The sequence below is a fragment of the Pseudorca crassidens genome, chromosome 1, assembly GCF_039906515.1.
Source record: "Pseudorca crassidens isolate mPseCra1 chromosome 1, mPseCra1.hap1, whole genome shotgun sequence".
Taxonomy (NCBI): domain Eukaryota; kingdom Metazoa; phylum Chordata; class Mammalia; order Artiodactyla; family Delphinidae; genus Pseudorca; species Pseudorca crassidens.
In genome coordinates, this window is record NC_090296.1 from 47,168,815 (window position 1) to 47,188,876 (window position 20,062).

The window sequence follows — 20,062 nt, forward strand, 5'->3', positions numbered from 1 at the left end:
TTAATTGACATTGGGCGAATGGATGACTGAATGGGTGGATGGATGTATGAGTTGGCACACTGTTAACTGTGTCCCCAGATCCTTCTCAGTTCCTTACTGCTGCCCTGTCTGAAGTTCTCAGGAAGATAAGACACAGGCCACTCCAAGCAAATGGGTGTTATTTATTCCTAGCTGGAAATTTTGCCTAAATTCTTCTTAGGTTTTCTACTCTATTGAGGTAAGATAGACAAAATAGAGACCTCAAGGATTCTCTTCATCATTCTCCCCTAATGCCAAAGACAGAACAGGCTGAATGCAGTCCCTCTCCATGTTCTCTTTCTTATTCTGGCCCCTCACTCAGAGCTCTCTCCCTAAAGCAGTAGGCGACTTTAATCTCCATTTTAGTGAGCCTCAGCCAGAGCAAAGAGAACTCACCTTGATAAAGAAACTATCACTCTGTTGTTTATAACAAATATCTCACCAACCTTGATGAGATATTTCTTGACTTTGGGGACATGTGTATATTTGTGTGTGTGTATTTGTGTGTGTGTGTGTGTGTGTGTGTGTGTGTGTGTATTTGCATGTGTTTTGACATGGAGAGTGATACAATGTAGTTCTAGACTTCTTTAGCACATCATTTATGGTTTTCAAAGAACAGTAGTATACCTCTTTTATATGCATTATACATATGTATAAGCCACAGGAACTCCTTTGGATGGTTGCCTGAGCTGCCCATTGCCCAATCTTATTCTTAGTATAAAACAACCTTCAGGGTAAAAGCTGTCATCTGTTTCAGTGGACATGTGGGAATATTGTGATGCCTGAAGCTTTTTAGCTGAAGGAGACTTTGGGCCAAATCCATTCCTGGGGCATTCATGTGTAGATCTTATGTACATGGTCCATAGTGAGTAACCTGTTTACAATTTCTTTGTAAAAATCACGTGGCAGCCAGTCGTCTTTTGCCTTTTTCAGTTGGAAAGGTACATGGTAACTAGCTCTTTGGATTTACTGATGTAGGTTAGCTGAAATAGTAATGTACAAATGTGGTGTCTTCCTATATATGCTGGTGCGTGGTAGTTCTGCTCATGGCCAGTGCTGTTTTTTTGTGTTTTTTTTAACTTTACTCACATTAATTACTATTATTTGTATATTATTTATTCAGAGCAAAGGTCTAAAGAGGCTATTTTGTAAAATGACTTTGATGTACAATTTATTAAAAGTATTAAGGGAACTTTGTTTTAGGACATTAAAAGAGTAATTCTAATTCTAATTCAAGGAAAACCTGGTAACTGAGAAACTCATCCATTTGCTTAAAAGATAATGAGGGACCAATTAACTGTGAACTTAATTATCTCAAGAAACATTACTAGTTGCTAGTTACAGGCCTTCAATAGCAAGTTAGCTGTTCCAGAACCAATATCTGGGTAGTGGGTCAATCAACAGTTGGCAGTCTTGATTGTAATCTAGTGGTTTAGTCTTTCTAATGGCTGGCATTCAGGTAGTACTAATTCCCATTATGTAACTCATCAAATACTTCTCTATCAGACTGATGAATCAGTCACAGGGTATCAAAATATCTTTAAAGATACTGAGTTTTTAAAAAAGAGAGGCTTGTGAAGTAATGCAGGATCTAAAGCAATAGTCAAGTCATAGGAATTGGGTTAGGGCCTGCTATTTTATTGCCCCCTTTTGAAGAAAAGAGCAAATCTAATGACAAAGAGTGAATTGGAAGAACATGAAACTTATATTCTTACAGGTTTGTGTCTGCTAATAGCCAATCTAGGGGAAAGTTATTTTCTGGGCTTTAATTATTCCATTTATAAATAACATTTAATCAATGAAAGAAAAAGTAAACAACTAGGGTGATATGTAATCATTAAACTCTGTCCCAAAGATAATCAACTTGGTTTCTTTGTCCTGAATAAACCAAATGTCAGAATAGTATTTTGGGCTACCTCAGAATAGGAAACGGGTCTTCAACATGAAAGCAGTTAAACTAATTTCTGCAAGTATTCGATAATACAACTGTGTTAAACAGATACGGTTATTGCTGTCTAAATGTTGTTTACCTAAAATGAATAACACAGATGCAAACAAGCAATGGAACAGAAACAGCAGCAGGCAAGTTGAAGAGAGTTTTATATGAAGAGAGTTTAAGAATGAAAATGAGTCTGATTTATAGACAAGTACTGAAATGCAAAAATAAGGAGTTGAGAAAACCACCCCCTCACTAATTGGATAAAGAAAGCTGGACTTTTATACACTTACTCTGGAAAAAAACATTTTCAGGGTCCTCTTATTGCACAACTTTCATTTTGTTTTATGGGAAGAGGGGTGTGTGTGTGTGTGTGTGTGTGTGTGTGTGTACACACACACAATTATATGTCTTAAATATATAATACAATTTCTGTATGTTTATATTATATATAAATATATCTTCAAACTAGACTATTGAACTAGACTATGTTGCACAGATCCCCTGCCTTTACTTATGTTTATATATAAATATGTATGTTCTGCTGAAACTATAGACATTTCTTTGGTGAAAATCTCCTTCATTCTTTACTCACCTGGTACTTTTTCTTCACTCTGACAACTGCCACTTGGGGTGAGAATAGAGCCTGATCTAATACAGCGGAGGGGAATAGCAGATTTTATCTCATTCCAATTTTTCAGAGGCTGCAGAAGGTTAGCAAAAGACAGTAACCTGAAGTATGGTGTCAGAATTCATTAATTCATTTAGGAACTGGCCCTTCGATAATAATCCGTGTTGACTGTACCTGGAAACAAAGTGATCATTCTGTAGAACACTGGGAAATGATCCAGTGGTCTGGCAGACTTCCAGAACAATCCTTCAAGGACAGAGCTTGGTTCTCCTTATCACTCTGGTGATATGGAACACCCAGATTCTAGGGTGCAAAGAAGGTGATGGATGAATGGGCATTTGCTACCTGAGAAAAGAAATGTAGGAAACCACTTTCTGGGCAATCCTTACCCTTCCAAAGGAAGACAGTACCTGCCGATGGAGATTGTTCTCGTCTGCACTTTATTATGAAGAAGTCCCTTTCCAGAACATTTACTTAGAAGCTCACTATTGTAGTCTTGCATTCTTTCTCAGAGATAAAAATGAAATTTATACCTCAGCTAATGGTTTGGCATATCATTTGACTGTATTTGGGACCAGAGTTGTCTTTTTCCTTAATGATGGAAAGCCTGGGCCTTCTTGACTCATCTCCTTTCACTTTCCCCTTGTTCACTGTAGTCCAGCCACTTGGGCATTCTTTCAGTTGTTTGAACAAACTGAGCTTGTTTCTATGTCAGGTCCTTGGTACTTGCTATTTTCTCTTTCTGAAACACTCTGACCTAGATCTACAGAAGGCGGCTCTTCCTTGGCATTCTTGCCTTTGTTCACATATCACCTTCACATATCACTCACTCTAAATTAGCCTCCTCCCCATCTTCCACCAGTCATTTTCTGTCGTATCACCCTATTTTTAAAATCACTTTCTATAATTAACTTGCTTACCTCTTTCGTTACATGTTTGTTGTCTGTCTCTACTAATACGGGGTGCCCACCATGCACGTGTCTGTATCCACAGTGCCTAGAATAGTGAATGGCATACAGTGGTCATCAGTAAATATCAATGACTAGACTGAATTTGAATTTGCTTTTTCTTCTAGCTTTATTGAGTTATAATTGACATAAAACATTGTGTAAGACTAAACTGGGTTTTAGATTCGTCTCCAGCTCCCAGAGTTCATCTCTTGCTGAGGAAACTTGCTTTCTTATAGCTAGAGACTGCCTTTTAAGCATTCCAGATTAAAATATTGGTGGTGGAGCAAATAAAACAGTGTTTGGGCTGTTTTTCAGTAATTTGAGGATGGTTGTTGAAAGGGTAGGAGAGGGGTAAAAGAAAGAAAAATGTGTTTAAGTATGAGGTACTATGGATTTTCTCATTCCTACCTTCCTGGCTGGCTTAGGACAGATGTTTGTTGGAACTGAAATTGCTTTTTATATTCCCAAGATGTTTGGTCTTCTCTTTTATCATGAGTGGGCCTTTGTGTTGGGAGGGAACTGTAAGACTTCCTGCTTACTCCAGCATAGACATCTGTTAGTCAAACAGACATCTCTACATAGACTTCAAATATCTACTTTCTTCTTGTATGAACGGAAATATACTGACTCTAAGAGGGCCAAGGACAAAAAAATTTTCCATCGGATATCCTTATAAGGAAAACGTGAGACGTGCTCATAATGTGCAAACAGCTATTACTCTGAAAAAGAATTATTAACATGTATTAACTTTGATAAAAATAAAAACTAAATCATTTCCATTGATACAAACCATTTGTTTTTCAACTGGGATATTCATAAAGTTCAATTATAAAATTAATGACAGATGCACAAGAAGTAATATATCTGGTTTCCACATGCATGCTCTGGAGTTAGCTTTTAAATGCCCATTTTAAAACTCTTTTTTAAGGACTGAAGTAATTAAAATGATAAGCTTATTCTTTTTACCTGTGCTATTTAATAATAATGTAGATAGCTCATTTAATCTGAACTGTTTGACCTTTGCATTTTCACTTGTTCATCTTATACCTGTCCCAAAGTATTTAATTTTCCTAGTGATGCCAGGGCTGGGATTATGAAGCACCCTTTTGTAAAAAATCAAGGAGGGGCTTCTCCTCCTCCAAGATCATGTCTTCATAAGCATTGAAATTTCCTGAAGATGTGTATAGTGAAATAAGAACAATACTCACATTTAGTTTTTTAGACTTTTTTGTTAGAAAAAAACTTCAATTTACCTTTAAAATAATGTGAAACAGCTTTCAACTATCTCTTCATTAATCAAGTTAAATAGGACTTGTTCTGGAAAGAACCTTAAAATTGAGTGAGAGTCCAACTGAGGGAAGATAATCAAAGGCAGCAGGAGTCCTGCCTTCTTTTAGATGGTACAAACCAAAGGATGGCACTAAGGTATATCCAGGAGAACTTTGTAAAACTCACACATGCAATGCAATAAGGAATATTTGTGCCTCTACCTTATGAGTCTTTGGGGGATGTATGAATTAAGAGAAAATTATTTAGAAAATTAGGTTGTCTAGGATAGGGATTTATCACCTGAAAATTTCCAGGAAAACCTGAAAATTCCATGGACAAGTCAGCATATTCTATGACCCCCTGAAGTTATGTGCAAAATTTGGTGTGCATGTATGCATTTTTCATTGTTGGTGAGGGGAGTGGTCAGTAGCTTTTGTTTGGTTCTCAAAAGGGTGTGTGACTCAAAAAAAGTGAAGAAGCGTGGCAACAGAGCTAGGCCAGCATGTCTCAAATTCTGTTTCATGGAACTTAATGGACTAGGTGATGTTGTTAAGTCCTCATGTGGTCAGATAGGCTTGGGAAACATTGTTTAATATATCTCACCTGTTGGAGATTCATAAAACCTTAACTTATTAAAGACTCTGAGATATCCTGCAGTAAATAAGCTTGTTTTGCTTTATTTAAACTAGCATTTTATTTGACATGGAAGCCCTGTTTTTGTAAAATACATGTAAACATCCCATGTGCACTAGAGTTCCATGCAAACAAGTTTGAGAAATGTTGAAACAACATGTGTTGCCCAGATTCCCTGCCTCTCAATATTAAGACCTCTTCTTCAGGGCCTGTTGTTGAAAAATTCTTTATTGTGTATTCTAAGATAGGACTCAGCAGATTAGAGCAATCATACAATTTGAGGGTTGGGAGGCCACCTAATTGCAGGTCTCCATGTAAATATAGATCATCTAATTAATCCTCCATTGGGTGCTTAAATTATCTCCATGAACATCACATAAATGGTGTTTCCATGATTTTGCAATCCCTTCCCTAATAGAGAATTCACTAACTCTAAGGCCATCACACCATATCTAGGCTGTCCCATCTCTGGTCTGGTTCTTTCTCCTGGAGATGCATCTGTCTTCAAAATGATAGCCCATCTGGCATTTGAAAAGAGGCAGCAGCAACCGATGTTCTTTAAGTGTGCTTCTCTAGAAGAGCAGCTGCAGCTTCTTCCATTGTTCCTTATGGCTTGGGGCGACTCACACCCTTGGCACTGATGCTCAGTTTCTCCTTTACTGAGCCTCACACGAGGCATTCTGCCCACCCAGATGCTTTGCCAAGGCGATTGGAACATTTCTTTGAAAGGGTGTATCCTCTTCAGTCCCCTTTTCAGGAAAATTCACACATGCATGTTTCCACCTAGTGTCTGTTGCCACAGTCACGTGTTCTCTGAAAATGAGCCCACGCACCCACAGCTGGGTCGTAGAGCCGCTTTTGCATTACCTAACCTTGCCCGGCCATGGTTGATGGACTGGGGCCGGAGATCTGACCTCATCTGTGCCAACTGAATGATCTGTCCTGATGATTGGAATTGGGTTATGTTGATGCTACCTACTCCCTCCCGGGACGAGAGGTTTGTACGATCAGGAACTGTTGGGGCAACCAAATGTATAGAGAAACTGAGAAACAACTGTAAGAGAGAAGGATGAGTCAGATGGGCAGGGAGAAGCGGAGGTGTGTGTGGGGGGGGTGGTGAGGGTGGCAGGGGTGGGTGTGGAGAAGAGCCATTTCCCACTCTTTGTTTCTTATGAGGACCTCCTGCTTTTAGGTTCACTGAAAACTCCTGCTTCTTTATAAAAATCTCCTTTTTTGCTTGAGCAAAAATGTAGATATCTATTGATTATAATTAAAAGATCCTTGACAAAAGGAAACTCCAAGATCTTGGAAGAAATGAATAGCCTCTGGGGAGGAATTGGATTATTACAGAGTTCTCACCTGTCTCCTTCCATTAAGCACCTTACCCCACCTTCACCCAATTTACTAATTTGTCCTATTTCCATGCCTCTGCTTATGCTACTCTCTCTCCTACTGTGCCATCCCCTGTCCTGTCAGTCTACCTAAATTCTACCTCTCCTTTAAGGATGCAATTATTCCTCTTCTCTGAAGCTTTCCCTGACCACTCTGTTAATATTTGTTGAATAAGAAGAGCTAATCTGATTAAAGGAATAAGAGAATGGTCTCAAAAGTAAAGACGGAAGTATTACAGACTTTTTTTACCTAGATAAGAAGGAGAATTGGTAATTCAATGGCAACAAGTAAACAGAGGATTGTCCTACAAATTGTGCTGAAGCTCATTCTCCATCTTCACTCAAGCCAAGGAGGTAACTGTTCTTGCATCAAGAACAATTTGGGACCATAGAAAGAATTTCTCAGTCTTTTGGGGATTCACTTCCAGAGCAGTTTTTCAAGAGATTGTGGATTTTCTTGTAAAGATTTAAAACAGCAAACATTTTTGGGGGGCCCTTCTAAAGAAGTGACTTCTTAGGGCTCTATCTAGCTTTTGGAATCTCTTCATTAGCACCTGGTGCGTAGAAGATGTTTAGTAAATATTTGTTGGATAAGGAAGGAAATGAATGGACACAGCTTTCATCCCTGAAGTTCAACCACTAGACAAACCAAAGGCTGGCAATTTGTTTTGAAGAAATGCTTTGTCTAGTGGTTAGAAAAGGAACCAATATAATCGGACACATACAGAAATGCACAAAGTTCTTTAATTTCCAGACTTAGGCAACTACAGTAGTTTTAGAGTTGATATAGGGACAAGCAGGCCTGATGCTTAAATGCATGAGCCACTAAGAACAGCCACCACATTCCTGAATTCTTGTGCTCCTTAGCTAGGGAGCCAGCATTCCAAAATCCCCAGAACACATCTCCACCACTGTCCAGGGAGCCAGAGTCTCTGCTATCCACTGCGGTATTATATCATACTGAATACTTGAAAGGGGGAGTGGAGCAACTACCTATTTATCTTTCTAGCTCATTTGGGGCCACCGACACAGTTCAAAGAGCAGGCCCATCTGAGATTAGCAAGAATCCAGCCCTGTCGCCAAATCTCTTACGAGAGTCTAACAGAAGGAAATGGAAGCTCACTTCCATTCACCAGTTTAGAGATGCTTTATCGACAGAAAATGAGAGGAAGATGATGCCAACAACAACAAAACCCCCTTTGGAGTGTGAAGTGTTGCGTACCCCAGAGTTGAGGGGAAAATGCTAGTCTAGAACCCTAGCCCAGGCTCCTCAGATCCCCCACCCCAACCGCGTGGGCAGGAGAGGACCCGTACTGCTGGACTCTGTGTTCAGGTCATCAGGTGGGAGCAGGATGCCAAAGAGTGTGGGCGTCTACCCACCCCACTTCTTTTCTTATGGGTGCTGAGATTGAGAGTCGTGCTTTTATTAAGTTCTCAATCGCTGAACATCCTGTAGTGAGAAAAGCAACAAATTCAGACAGTTAGACCAGCAAACTAAGTTGATTTTTATGAGAGAAAAGATTTTTTTTTCCATCTCAATTGGTGTTTACACTTAGTTGTTTGAACTAAGTTAAATCCTGGCAAAGCAATTGGGATACACAGTTGAATGATTTATATGTGACTTGGGAAAGGAGATGATTGAAAAGCTATTTCTAATCTTCAGTTACAAAATAAACTTTATTACTTTTTTTTATTGGAGTATAATTGCTTTACAATGTTGTGTTAGATTCTGCTGTACAGTGAAGTGAATCAGGTATATGTATACATATATCCCCTCCCTCTTGGGCCTCCCCACCCACCCACCCATCCCACCCATCTAGGTCAACACAGCGCACTGAGCTGAACTCCCTGTGCTATACAGCAGCTTCCCATTTGCTATCTATTTTACACATGGTAGTGTATATATGTCAATCCCAATCTCCCAATTCATCCCACCCTCTCCTTCCCCACTGTGTCCACATGTCCAATATCTGTGTCTCTATTCCTGCCCTGGAAATAGGTTCATCTGTACTGTTTTTCTAGATTCCACATACATGCATTAATATATGATATTTGTTTTTCTCTTTCTGACTTACTTCACTCTGTACGACAGACTCTAGGTCCATCCACATCTCTACAAATGACCCAATTTAGTTCCTTTTTATGGCTGAGTAATATTCCATTGTATATATGTACCATATCATCTTTATCCATTTATCTGTTGATGGACATTTAGGTTGTTTCCATGACCTGGCTATTGTAAATAGAGCTGCAATGAACATTGGGTACATGTGTCTTTTTGAATTATGGTTTTCTCAGGGTATATGCCCAGTAGTGGAATCACTGGGTCATATGGTAGTTCTATTTTAGTTTTTTAAGGAACCTCCATACTGTTCTCCATAGTGGCTGTATCAATTTACATTCCCACCAACAGTGCAAGAGGGTTCCCTTTTCTCCACACCCTCTCCAGCATTTATTGTTGTAGATTTTTTTTGATGGTGGCCATTCTGACCGGTGTGAGGTGATACCTCATTGTAGTATTGATTTGCATTTCTCTAATAATTAGTGATATTGAGCATCTTTTCATGTGCCTCCTGGCCATCTGTATGTCTTCTTTGGTGAATTGTCTATTTAGGTATTCCCCATTTTTTGATTGGGTTGTTTGTTTTTTTAATATTGAGATGCGTGAACTGCTTGTATATTTTGGAGATTAATCCTTTGTCAGTTGCTTTGTTTGCAAATATTTTGTCCCATTCTGAGGGTTGTCTTTTCGTCTTGTTTATGGTTTCCTTTGCTGTGCAAAAGCTTTTAAGTTTCATTAGGTCCTATTTGCTTATTTTGTTTTTATTTTCATTACTCTAGGAGGTGGGTCAAAAAAGATCTTGCTGTGGTTTTTGTCAAAGAGTGTTTTTCCTATGTTTTCCTCTAAGAGTTTTATAGTGTCTGGTCTTACATTTAGGTCTTTAATCCATTTTGAGTTTATTTTTGTGTATGGTGTTAGGTAGTGTTTTAATTTCATTCTTTTACTTGTAGTTGTCCAGTTTTCCCAGCACCACTTATTGAAGAGGCTGTCTTTTCTCCATTGTATATTCTTGCCTCCTCTGTCATAGATTAGGTGACCATAGGTGTGTGTCTAGGACTGTGTCTAGGACTTCCAATACTATGTTGAGAGTGGACATCCTTGTCTTGTTCCTGATCTTAGAGGAAATGCTTTCAGTTTTTCACCATTGAGAATGATGTTTGCTGTGGGTTTGTCACATATGGCCCTTATTATGTTGAGGTAGGTTCCCTCTATGCCCACTTTCTGGAGAGTTTTTATCAAAAATGGGTGGTGAATTTTGTTGATAGCTTTTTCTGCATCTATTGAGATGATCATATGGTTTTTATTCTTTATTTTGTTAATATGTCACATTGATTGATTTGCATATATTGAAGAATCCTTGTATCCCTGGGATAAATCATGGTGTATGATCTTTTTAATGTGTTGTTGGATTCTGTTTGCTAGTATTTTGTTGAGGATTTTTGTGTCTATGTTCATCAGTGATATTGGTCTGTAATTTTCTTTTTTTGTGATATATTTGTCTGGTTTTGGGATCAGGATGATGGTGGTCTCGTTGAAGGAGTATGGGAGTGTTCCTCCCTCTGCAATTTTTTGGAAGAATTTGAGAAGGATAGGTGTTAGCTCTTCTCTAAATGTTTGATGGAATTCACCTGTGAAGCCATTTGGTCCTGGACTTTTGCTTGTTGGAAGATTTTTAATTACTGTTTCAATGTCATTACTTGTGATTGCTCTATTTACATTTTCTAATTCTTCTTGGTTCAGTCTTAGAAAGTTGTACCTTTCCAAGAATTTGTCCGTTTCTTCCAGGGTGTCCATTTTATTGGCATAGAGTTGCTTGTAGTAGTCTTATGATCCTTTGTATTTCTGTGGTGTCTGTTGTAATTTCTCCTTTTTCATTTCTAATTTTACTGATTTGAGTCCTCTCCCTTTTTTCTTGATGAGTCTGGCTAAAGGTTTATCAATTATATTTATCTTCTCAAAGAACCAACTTTTAGTTTTATTGATCTTTGCTGTTGTGTTCTTCATTTCTATTGCATTTACTTCTGCTCTGATCTTTATGACTTCTTTCCTTCTACTGACTTTGGCTTTTCTTTGTTCTTCTTTTTCTAGTTGCTTTAGGTATAAGGTTAGATTGTTTATTTGAGATTTTTCTTGTTTTCAGGTAAGATTGAATTGCTATAAACTTCCCTCTTAGAACTGCTTTTGTTGCCTCCCATAGGTTTTGGGTCATCATGTTTTTGTTGTCATTTGTTTCTAGGTGTTTTTTAATTTTCTCTTTGATTTCTTCAGTGATCTCTTGGTTATTTAGAAGCACACTGTTTAGCCTCCATGAGTTTGTGTTTTTTTACAGCTTTTTTCCTGTAATTGATTTCTAATCTCATAGTGTTGTTGTTGGAAAAGATACTTGATATGATTTCAATTTTTAAAAATTTTCCGAGGCTTATTTTGTGACCCAAGATGTGATCTATCCTGGAGAATGTTCTGTGTGCACTTGAGAAGAAAGTATATTCTTCCACTCTCAGGTGGAATGTCCTATAAATATCAATTAAATCTATCTGGTCTATTGTGTCATTTAAAGCTTGTGTTTCTTTATTTTCTGTTTGGATGATCTGTCCATTGGTGTAAGTGAGGTGTTAAAGTTAACACTTACTGTGTTACTGTAGATTTTCCCTTTTATGGCTGTTAGCATTTGCCTTATGTATTGAGGTGCTCCTATGTTGGGTGCATAAATATTTATAATTGTTATGTTTTCTTCTTGGATTGATCCCTTGACCATTATGTAGTGTCCTTCCTTATCTCTTGTAACAGTATTTATTTTAAAGTCTATTTTATCTGATATGAGTATTGCTATTCCAGCTCTCTTGTGATTTCCATTTGCATGGAGTATCTTTTTCCATCCCCTCCCTTTCAGTCTGTATGTGTCCCAGGTGTTAATTGGGTCTCTTGTAGACAGCATATATACAGGTCTTGTTTTTGTATCCATTCAGCTAGTCTGTGTCTTTTGGTTGGAGCATTTAATCCATTTACATTCAAGGTTCCTATTACCATTTTCTTAACTGATTTGGGTTTGTTTTTGTGGGTCTTTTTCTTCTTTTGTGTTTCCCACCTAGAGAAGTTCCTTTAGCATTTGTTGTAAACCTCGTTTGGTTATGCTGAATTCTCTTAGCTTTTGCTTGTCTGTAAAGCTTTTGATTTCTCCATCGAATCTGAATGAGATCCTTGCTGGGTGGGTAGAGTAATTTTGGTTGTAGGTTTTTCCCCTTCATCACTTTAAATATATCCTGCCACTCCCTTCTGGCCTGCAGAGTTTCTGCTGAAAAATCAGCTGATAACCTAATGGGGATTCCCTTGTATGTTATTTGTTGCTTTTTGCTTGCTGCTTTTAATATTTTTTCTTTGAATTTAATTTTTTTTAGTTTGATTAATATGTGTTTTGCTGTGTTTCTCCTAGGGTTTATCCTGTATGGGACTCTCCACGCTTCCTGGACTTGGGTGGCTATTTCCTTTCCCATGTTAGGTAAGTTTTTGATTATAATCTCTTCAAATATTTTCTCAGACTCTTTTCTTTCTCTTATTCTTCTTGGACCCCTAAAATTTGAATGTTGGTGCATTTAGTGTTGTCCCAGAAGTCTCTGAGACTGTCTTTAGTTCTTTTCATTCTTTTTTCTTTATTCTACTGCTTGGCAGTTATTTCCACCATTCTGTCTTCCAGCTCACTTATTTGGTCTTCTGCCTCAGTTATTCTGCTGTTGATTCCTTCTAGTGTATTTTTCATTTCAGTTATTGTGCTGTTCATCACTGTTTGTTCTTTAGTTCTTCTAGGTCTTTGTTAAACATTTCTTGTATTTTCTTGTTCTGTGCCTCCATTCTATTTCCGAGATTTTGGATCATCTTTACTATCATTACTCTGATTTCTTTTTCAGGTAGACTGCCTATTTCCTCTTCATTTATTTGGTCTTGTACATTTTTACCTTGCTCCCTTGTCTGTAACATATTTTTTTGTCATTTCATTTTTTTTTTTTGATGGGCGGGGCTGTGTTCCTATCTTACTGGTTGTTTGGCCTGAGGTGTCCAGGACTGGAGTTTGCAGGCAGTTGGGTAGAGCCAGGTCTTGGTGCCAAGATGAGGACCTCTGGGAGACCTCACTCCGATGAATATTTCCTGGGGTCTGAGGTTCTCTGTTAGTTCAGCAGTTTGGACTCGGCACTCCCACCACAGGAGCTCAGGCCTGACCCCCGGCCTGGGAACCAAGATCCCACAAGCTGCATGGCACAGCAAAAGAAGAGAAAAGAAAAAAAAAGGGTCAGTACAATAACAAAGAATAAAAAATAAAATAAAATTAGAAAAATAAAAAATATATTAGGAAAAATAAAAATATAAGTGAAACAACTACAAGTTAAAACAGAACCACAACAGAAAAAAAAGGGGGTGGAGGTGGGGAACAAGCCAAAAGTAGCAGAACAATAACAAAGTATAGAAAATAAAATAAAATTAGAAAAATAAAAAAATTATTAGAAAAAATAAAAATGTAAGTGAAACAATAACAACAAGGTAAAACAGAACTAACAGCCTAAAAAAAAAAAGGCCAGAAAAAGCCTGGCTGTGGGGTTGGAACTTAGTGGGGGGGGGGGGGGGGGCAGGGCTTAGGCAGGGTGGGGTTTAGGGTGAGGAAGGGCCTAGGCTCAGGGTCCCTGTGGCTGGAAAAGGCAGCACAGCTGGAGGGGGCCTGGGAGGTAAGGCCCTGGGTGGGAGTTCAGGGGTGGGGCTTAGGCTCAGCACAGCTGGAGGAAGCCTCAGAGGGTGGAGGATCAGGCCCAGAACCTCAGCAGGCTCTCTGGGGTCCAAGCAGGCAATGGAAACGCTGGCCACGTTCCTGTTCAATCCTCCGCTCTCCCGAGGGTCTCACCCTGTCCTGTTGATCCCCTAACTGTGGGTGGGTCCCTCAGGGTGTGGGAACTCCTCCCCTCCTCCAGTAGACCCCTCAGGGGCCCCAGTCCCGTCCTGCCTCCACTTCTCTTCTCGCCTCCCTTCCCCCCACGTCTTACCCAGTCGCTCGGGGGTTCCTCCCATCCCCTTAGGTGTCTGTAGTCCCCTGCCAGTGCCTGGTAGGTGCCCTAGTTGTGAGGAGATGCAAACTCCGTGTCCTCCTAATCTGCCATCTTGACTCCTAAACTTTATTCCTTTTCTTCCTCTCACTCAAAGGTACTCTGGTCTGAGCAGTGATGCCAACTTCCAAAGTAGTGGTGATAGGGAGCCAGGATGATTAAAAGCTTTCCCTTTAGAATTCTCTGCAGGCCCAGCTCAGATCCTGCAGGCCTTTCTTTGTATGAATTCAGTCTTCAACCTCTCTTCAGTTTGCACTGTGGTCTTTACTGTTATCATCCTAGGACTTCTTGTTCTGCTTCCTATTTGAAGAAAAATCTGAATTTCCATTAATGCTAATGAGAAACTTTGGCTTTAATGGTATAGAAACATGATTCTTATGCTTCTCTGGTTAGAGTTGTATTTAATTTTAATTGTTAACTGAAATACATTCAAAGTACAATCTGGCTTCTTAGTTAGGTCAAGTGCATAAAATTAATGAAATACCGATGAGGAGGTTGATGCCCAGACACAGCAGGAATGCTGCTGACAATTGAGAAAGAAAAAACCCATTCCCAGGGATGATTTATCAAAGGAACATAATGGGGAGTAGAGACAGGTGAGGGGTAAGGGAGGATTGAATTTTAAAGATGATGTCATTTACACTACAGGAAAATGTGAATGATAAAGTTTTGTTTGTTTGTTTGTTTTGTTCCACTTCTTTGTTTGAAGAGTGAGGACTTCTTCCTATGGATCATCTCTCTGGTGTCATGAAAACCTCATGTATAAAGCTGTAAGTAATGTCTCCATTTTGAAGAAACAAAATTGAGAATTTCTAAGCATGAGAGTTATAGGTGACTTTCAGAGTCACCTGATTGGTGGCTTTCTCTTTCTTTAAAAAAGATGTTATTTTGTGGTTATTTTTATGGAGGCAAAATTGAAAAAGAATTTTTTTTGCTTACAACCTGCAGAATTCCTAGTCCTATGAAGGCAGAGAGATTGTTTTGTTTGGAATTATACCATCAGGGCCTAGTATAATGCCTGGCCCGTAGCATATCTTCAAAATATATTTATTAAAAATAATGTCTGAATTAATGTTTCATAAAGCTATAAGCACTTCCAGATTAAAGACATCACAGCAGATTTTTTATGGCTGGTTACTAATAGGTATTTGGTAGATTCATTCCTATTTAGTGAATATATGTGGTATCCACATTGGTTTTAGCATATATTCCTGAGAATTCATTGCACAAATACCAGGAGAAACTAACCAACAGCTGCTTTTGTCATTTCAGAAGATTCTCTTTATTGTATAGTACTATTTCTTTGAAATGTGAATTTAATTTGTTTCTACCTATGATAATTTTAAGGATCAGTCTGTAAACTCTGGTTACGTGAAATGAAGAGAGTTTGGATGTTGATCAAAAAGTAAATAATGCGAAGGCTAGTAGAATTTACCTCCAGTTTTATAATAACCTTCATGGAGTCTGTGTCGAGACCAAGTTTGAGAAAAATAAGCCTTTTTATTTCTAATAGGTCAGAGCTCCATTGTGTGAAGTGCAAACATTGTCTTTCTAACAAGGTTTTATAAGTAGATCTTGATTTTGAATAATTCCTTGAAAATGTTTCTGGATAGTAGATATATCTTATATATTTACTGAATGACTGCATGGATACATGAATATAAAACACTTCTGCGAATCAGAGAATGCACTGATTGGCTCCTCAGTGCTATCAGAAGGCAAGGAGCTTTTCAACCAAATTCATAAATCAAATTTATATACTTAATATAAATGGCAAAGAAAAAATCCTGCTTCTTTTAAGTCTCATTAACTTCTAAAGTTGAGGCTAGTCACTTCTGTTAATTTTCAGTAGCAGTAAATACCAAGAAGTAGTAATATTAGGCACCAAAGACAACCTGGATATGTTTAGCAAAGTAATTCCTAAAAGGAAAGTTGAATGACAAATTGAAGTGCCGCACTAAGCCTCAAATGAAATCCATAAGCCTTGGCCAATACTTTAGCTCACTGTTACTCATAACTCTTATTATTAATGTCATTGCAATTGTAAGTGTGGACCCACTTGCTGGATACAGGGGTTTGCAAAAGGGACTGACCTTCAGGAGTGCAATGCACTAATAAGAGAACAACATCTCACAGTTCTCTGAAGATAGAGCTGTAATGCAAGACTATTATATAAGGGACAGATTTTTCTTTCAAAAGAAAGATAAACCAGCTCAAAGCCATACCCTGGCACACGGGAGAACAACACTGCATGCTGATGGCACCATGCCAGCTCTTAACAGTACCCCCAGGATTGCCCCACATCCCAACTCAGGTTTGCATTCAGGTTTAGGTGGAAGAAGTAGTATTCAGCGATGATAAGGGGTCAGACAAAATAGGCATGAACCATCATTCCACTTGCTCACTTCTGGAAGAGATATAGCCACATGCACTGTAGGCAAAAGGAAGTGAACATAGCACTGTTAAGCTCTCAAGTCAGGTTTTTATAATTCATTTCCATTACTGGCAATTACTGAGATACTTACTTAGAAATATTCCCCTTTGAAATAGATTTCTTAACAGCAAATGTCAGAAATCAGTAATGCTAGATTTTTTTTTCTTTTAATGAGGTGGTTTGGTGATGTGGAGTGTTGATTTCTTGATGTTTTACATTTTTAAGCACCTTTTTCTACCTGTGATTCCAAGTTGGACTTTCACTGAGAAATGGGTCATATGTAGGGCCCCTGATTTCTTGTGATTCCCTGACCACAAAAGTGTACTCTGCAGGGCTAGAACCCATAGCCATGGCCTTTTCTTCCAAAGCCACCCTCTCCCAAATAGGGGCAGCTCTTGTTTATTTAGAAATAGCAGTCAAACTGTAAAATGACACACATTTTGACAAAGGCATGGGATTTGGTACCTGGGATTCATTGCTTTTCCTATTAATGGGATTTGTATGAAGCACTTGCCCTACCCTCTCTTACCCCTGCAGCACTACCTCTGCCTAGGACAGCTTTGAACACTTTCATTAGTCTGAGACTGATAATCAAAACTCAAAGCCAGTTTCCTTTGAGCACATAGGCATGGCAAGAATGGCTTTCCCAAGCAATAGCTTAGGAAAACAAATGCTTATAATATTTAAATTGTTTCTGTTTTTCATAATTTATTTGTTTTTCCTCCCACTCTAGCCAGACTTGCTACCCCAGCATTTCTACTTTCCCGTAACAGACAATCATAAATTTCTAGAAAAGTAAGGGTCCATGGGTCTGAAGCACTGTGACGTTGTTTGTTCAAGATATTTGGAGACATTGCCAAATGCATAACAAAACACAGTTTATGGACTTCATTTGGCATTGATTTGTGCTGCAAAGCTCGGAGTATCATTTCCTCCAGAAGGTTTTGCCTTTTTAATGAGAGAAAATATTATCAACAACAGAGTTCTTGAAGAACTTTAAAATGTTTAATTTTTGAAAACCAAAACACTTCAAAATAAAGTAGCTTTAAAATGTTCTTATTTTAAATTCTTACTTTTAAATGGTGCCTTCAAAGTGATCTTTCTAAGGAGTGTTCCTTACCAACAGTCACTGGTGTTGTATCCTGGGGGACACAAACCGACTTGAAGCACCGGCCATGTTGTTACCAGTACATACATTACAAGAAACTGGCAGCAAGAAACTACTTTCCAGCGTGTACCCTGCAACTGGGCAGAGTTCTGCCCAGTTCTGAGTCAGAGTTCTGAGTCAGAACTCTTCCAGTGACCTTAGAGCCTCAAAATGGATGGAGAGGGATGAATAATCCAGATTCCCAACAAAGATAGCTTCACTCAAGTGTGAGCAGACCAGCAGACTCATTATGTCCAATAAAAAGGTGGTATAATGTTTCAGGAAATCCACTGCAAATGAATTAGAATGAAAAATAAATAAAAAAGCAAGTCAGTTTCTCAGATAAGAATAGAAATGCCTGTTACCCACTGGAATAGAAAGGGTGAAACAAAGGGGAAAACTGGAGGGGCCTAACAACCCCCAGAAGGTCACATGTCCTCCATAATGTCGACTTCCCTTACTCAGATCCTTCCTTTGCTAGGAAAAACAAAACAAAGCTAAGGAACAAAACTATTAGGTAGGCCCAGCACAAATGTCAGTCAACTTTGAAAGAAAAAGCATTGTTATAGGTGATGCTAGGCCCAGTCTGTCACTGGCTTGTCTGCAGGCTCCATAAACCAGATTCCTGGTCACACCCCCAGAGTTTCTCATTCTATAAGTTTAGGGTGGTGGGGGTATTTCCAGAGTTGGCAATTTTGACAAATTCCCAGGTGATATGATACTGCTTATGTGGTATCACACTTTGAGAATCATTGTTCTAGCATAAATCGTTAGCTTTGTGATCCAAGGAAATTGAAGCACATGAATTTAAGGTAACCTTGTGATAGTTTGGATTTATTCTCATGTAGGTGTCTGCCTCTGCAAATTACAATACAGAAGGCCTTTACTTGGATAATTCAGGCTCAAAAACTGCATTAAGATATTTTCATTGAAATATTTTAAGTATAAGGTGTTTTTTTTTTTCCCCAGGGGAGTAGAAGGGGAATGTTTCTAAATCACCCTGTGACTTGCTTTATTGCCCTTTCTTGTTTTGCATAGGGATAACAAGGTACTGTTTGCTCTAGGAAGCATCTATTGACCTGTTCTCTAATAATGGCTTTAGTCTGATTTCCTGTTTGTACAAGGTCTGGAAAAAACTGTGTTAGGAAGTGGAGCAAGTGAATGGGCATGGAGTTTTCTAGATAAGCTAGTTGCAAGATACATTCTTTTCGTATCATGTCAGTGGGAAAGGTCACTGGCAGTCTGATGGTGAGTTTATGATATGTCGTTACATCATAACTGGATGAACCAAAGAAGTGCCTCCTGTTTTCCTTCAGGCCAGGCTCTAACTAGGAAGACCCTGAAAGAGGTCATGGAAGAACCTCAGAATCTCTAGGAGCGATGTTGGGGCAATTGATAAGTATTTTATCCCACAAAACTGCAAAATGACAAGGGATCAGAATAATCTTAGTGTTAACTTAAACCAACTCTTGGTTTAAGTTAATGCCAGTATAAAGTTCGTAACTCCTAATCTATTTTGCCTGCATTTCCAACCTTTGTTTTTGTAGGCCTACCTAAGTTTATCCATGTGGATATCACTTGTGTTTGTCTTAGTTGTAGTGCCAATGAGATTATGATCAATTAACCCCAAACTTTTAGAATATATAATAATTCTTTAAAGACAACTGCTCATCTGCAAAATAAAAGCCCTGGTGAACGCTCTTTAAAACTCACAGCTTAGGCTTCTCTGGTGGCGCAGTGGTTGAGAGTCCGCCTGCCGATGCAGGGGATACTGGTTCGTGCCCCGGTCTGGGAAGATTCCACGTGCTGCGGAGCAGCTGGGCCTGTGAGCCATGGCCGCTGAGCCTGCGCGTCTGGAGCCTGTGCTCCGCAACGGGAGAGGCCACAACAGTGAGAGGCCCGCGTACCACAAAAAAAAAAAAACCTCGCAGCTCAACATAAAAGTCTGGGTCTCATACTGGTGGCAAAGGGCAGCTTTTAGAGTCATCTCTTACATCTCCTAAAACAGACTTCCAAAGCAGGTACTTCAGGTGGAGTGTCAGGTGTTCAGTTTAATCACATGGAAAGCCACCTTCATTGTGGGCAAGAAACATCTTTGCAGTGATCATTGTTATTCTGATGCTTTTTGAGTCGAGTTTCTGACACTTGTATCTAAGAGTCCTATGATCACAGGACCTTTTGGATTGTAGAAATGGGGGCAGAACCCAGAATCACTGAGACTTCTCCAAACAGAAATAATACTCAGTCAGAATGAAGGCTTTGGACACAACCAGCACTGACCCTACTTGTCCTCTCGTCATATCTAGATGTATCTGATGAACTTCACAATTCCAGGCCTTAGACACACACCACCTCATCTTTGGGGTCTCTCCCTATGAGTCTGACTAAGTAAGGATCCACTGTTCTCTTCTGCATTATTTTGCTGCTGGAAAACTTAGGTCTGCCACTTGGGCGTCTACATTAAGAAGCAGAAGTTCCTCTTTGCCTCTGGGAAATCTAGATGAGAG